Source organism: Hippopotamus amphibius, chromosome 8 (assembly GCF_030028045.1).
Source record: "Hippopotamus amphibius kiboko isolate mHipAmp2 chromosome 8, mHipAmp2.hap2, whole genome shotgun sequence".
Lineage (NCBI taxonomy): Eukaryota > Metazoa > Chordata > Mammalia > Artiodactyla > Hippopotamidae > Hippopotamus > Hippopotamus amphibius.
The window spans coordinates 114,996,436-115,000,313 of record NC_080193.1 but is presented as its reverse complement, the minus strand read 5'-3'; the positions used below and the strand labels follow the sequence as shown (position 1 = coordinate 115,000,313).

Below are 3,878 nucleotides of genomic sequence, written 5' to 3'. Positions count from 1 at the left end.
AAATTGATCAGCTATAATAGAAAAAAGTCCTAATTTCTTTCTAATCGCTCCATGGAAAATACTATTATAATCATATAATAGTCTTTTATATAGTATTAATATAATAAATATTTGTCATATGAAGATATTAAAGAGTATGCATCTAAGAAGCTTATATATCTTTAATATATAGAGCTGTATCAGGAAGGTAGTTCATAGAAATATGTTAGTTTTCTGGATTTTATGAAATTTGTAGCATTTGTCAGCCTTTTAAATTTAGTAATGCTTTCAGATTGTTTTCCTCATTATAAATAAATATTTGCTTTCATACCTATTTTGTATTTGTAATTTTGAACAACTTTTTTTTTTTTTTTTTTTTTAGAAAGCACCCTGAAATTTGTATAAGCTATAAGCCTTACAGAACTGGAATCTGTCTCCTCACCCTCACCCTCTTTACTCTGGTTCAGGAGTTCATCCTCTCATGTTCAAGCCAGACATCAAACAAAATGTCTTGTTAGCAGCTCTCCTTACTCCAATCAATCCTCTCTGCTCACACCAGGGTTAATGTTCCAAAATACAAATTCATTTGTCACCATGGGGTACACAACCACGTCCTTCACAAGGTGCCAGTAACATGCCACAGTCACTACTTACTATCTCAAGCTCCTCTGACCCAAGCTGCTTGATCTGCAGCCTCACATGGAACTGCTTACATTCCCTGACTTTCACTTTCCAGCAGGATGCCCCCCTATCTGTGACATAAAATCTGATTAGGTTTTCAAGGTCAACCTCAAATATCACCTCCTCAGAGAAGATTTGCTCAACTTATCCATCACTTAAATGCTCTCAAAACATCTTTATTTTTTACTTCAGCATTTTTCACTTTTATATGGCATTTTCTTATTGATATGTATGTTTCTCCTAATTAGGAAGTTTTTTGAAAGCAGAGTCTTTAACTTGTCTTGAGTGGAGCGTGATGCTTACTAAGCACTCATTCATTCATTCACCCGTTCATTAATCACACATCTCCATGGATCTCACCTACTGTATGTGTCAAACATTCTTCTGGGCTCTAGGGATAACATTTATGCTTGATTCACAATAAATATTGTTAAAATGAATGAGTAAATTATCCTCTGATTTTATCATAAAGATAACTTCACTTCAGGTTCCTTCATGTCATTGTCATATAGCTGACAGAATATTTCATCTTATATTCAAAGGAACAGCTGTGGTATAAAAATAGGACTGAACTAGGATCAAAAGACCTGGGTTTGAGTTTCTGGGCTATATTTAATGGCTGGGGATCTTGAGCATGTAAATATCTCTAGTAACAATTGTTTTCCCCTTAAAAATGAAGAAAACATTTCAGACTTCACTGACATACTCTAAGAATTGAATGCTATAATATACGTGGAAGTGCTTTGTTAATAATTGTTTTACACAGATGTTAAGACATTATTGTTTTCAGATGAAAGGTGTTATTTCTCTTCTGCATCTGGAGACATCTTTCATTCACACTTTTGACAGTAAATCACTGTATTTATTATTTACTGCCCTATTTATACCTATAATAAAAACCACCAAACATCGCTTGCTCAATCAAACTGCAATAACACTCAGTTCTCAGAGATAATGAGATTGAACTGAATCTAAATGGGAATATGTTTGCTAACTTGTAGTCATAGTCCTAAAAGTGAATGTCAACATGGAACTTTAACTCTGGGTAGAGAGTAGTAACAAATGTAGGATATGCTAACAGACACACTCAAGTTCAGTATTTATCAGATAAAAGGCAGTATTTTACCTCACAATTTTTGTTAAGTGTAAAATATGTTTAATATCTTTTTCTTTTTCTCTTTAGAACTGTCAGGGTCTACTTTAGAGAACAGGACCTGAAAAACTACATAGCCACACTGCTTGATACCTCTATTCATCCTAGGTAAGACTGGATATGCTCCCATTTTCATCTTTAAACACAGTTCTACTCTTTGTAGTTAACAACCTGTAATCTGGTTTAATAAAGAAAGAGATTTCCCTTGAAATTTGGAATAATTTATGGCATGCTTAGTTGACTTGCTCTTTATTGAGAACTAACCCAAAATTTTAGAAAAGACTGTCAAGCCATGTCTCCTTACCAACCATAAGAAGTTACTGTGTAGCATTTGTTTTAAATTGTTAACGGCAAATGTTTATTCATGATTGAAGCCAAGAAGAATTTATAAATGCATTTTAATACCTTGCTGATAAAATAACATTCCATCTTTGCAACCTTGTAAGGAAAAAAGGAAGATATTGTAAAGGCTTTGATGTGTATATCTATTATAACCAGGTAATCAGAACACACATACACACATACACCACCACCTACTTTAGTGTTACACCATACCAACTTTTCAGAAAGGCCATCTTGAAGCTCTGCTGGATAGCTAGGTAAATAGCGTCCAAGGCTTAAAGACTGGGGAGTAGGGAAGAAAAGGATGGAAGTAGTAAGCAGCACATATTTCAAAGCTCACTTTTAAGCACACGACATCATGAATATTAAAAGAAAAAAAAAGGGGGGGGGGAGGCAATTCAGCATTTTCAGAGAGCGCATTTTGGCAATATTCAACGCATAAGGAGGCTGTGCTTGGGACCATCCGCTCTCTCCAGCGTCTCAAAGTGTTTCCTGGCATTGCGAATGTTGATCAGGGTAGCTGCAGAAGGGATCGACGGATCCGACATAACCACCATCATGTACGTGTTTCACGTAAAAATGTCGATGAAAGCAGCGAAGTTAGAATTCCTAACTTCCATGCCCTGGAAAGAAGCGGCCAATTTACTGCAGCTCAGTTTGAACTGCTTAGTAACATTGCTGATCTCGAATCGGTGGACGTCTTTGCATTGGTAATGGGAAATAACCAAGAACGTCGCTCTCTCTAACAGCAGAACTTCATCGGCCTCAATTATCTGGGCAAAATTCCTGAGATTCATCTCCAGCTGCTGAACATTGGGAATCAGCTGATAGACAATACTGGACCAGGCTTTGTAGAGCCAGGCTTTGTAGAGCGTTTCATCCAGATGGATATTCGAAAACAGGCACACTCCAGCGGGCAAGACAAACGCCGCAGGTCTTCAAATCAGGTCACGCTGATCCTCCTGAACCAGATCCATTTTGTGCACCAGGCAGAAGATTTTGGCATCAGGAGAGTTCTGGAGGATGGCATCCAGACACGACTGGTAATAGTGCATGTTGTTTTTCCAGTTCGCGGCTCTCCGCGTCGAACGCGTAAATCAGAACCTCGACATTACGGAAGATGTTGTCTCGCTGGCTGGTGAAGTAATTTTCCATGAAGGTGTCCTGACCGCCACAGTGCCACAGATTCAGCACCAGATTGCCCAGAAATCGGACATGGGAATGCTCCACATCAATGGTGGCACCCAGGCGCCGGGTGTCGCGAGCGATGTAATTGGCAAAGATAATGGACCTCATGCTGGTCTTCCCCGACCCGTTTTTCCCCATCACCAGCACCTTTTTCTTCATGGCTGTATGTGGCATGACCCGCCGGAGCTGCCGCGGACTGGGCCTCAGGGCGCGGCCTAACTGCAGCGCGGTCGGAGGAAGGGAAGGGCCGGGGGTTGCGGGAGCTCCGCAGGCTGGGCCGCGCGCTGTGCAGCCGGGGAAGCCGAAGGCGCGAGCTCGGAGCTGGGAAGGCCGCGGCCTGTGAGCTCCTTCTCGGGGGAGAGCGCCGCAGGGCAGACGGCTGCAGCAGCTCCGGAGAAACACTCCGCAGCATTTTTTTTAAGCATAGAAAAATATAAATAGAATATCATGTGGTAGAATAATATGTATCATTTTTTTTTTTCATTCTAACAGTACTTTGCCCTCATTCTGCTGAGAAATCCCCTATTCTTTTTTT

General features: G+C 40.0%; 1 pseudogene; it reads right to left on the bottom strand.

Moving 5' to 3' along the window:
• Positions 1-2,586: 2,586 nt before the first annotated feature.
• Positions 2,587-3,517, bottom strand: LOC130859311 (ras-related GTP-binding protein A-like; annotated as a pseudogene).
• Between the last annotated feature and the right edge of the window lie 361 nt (positions 3,518-3,878).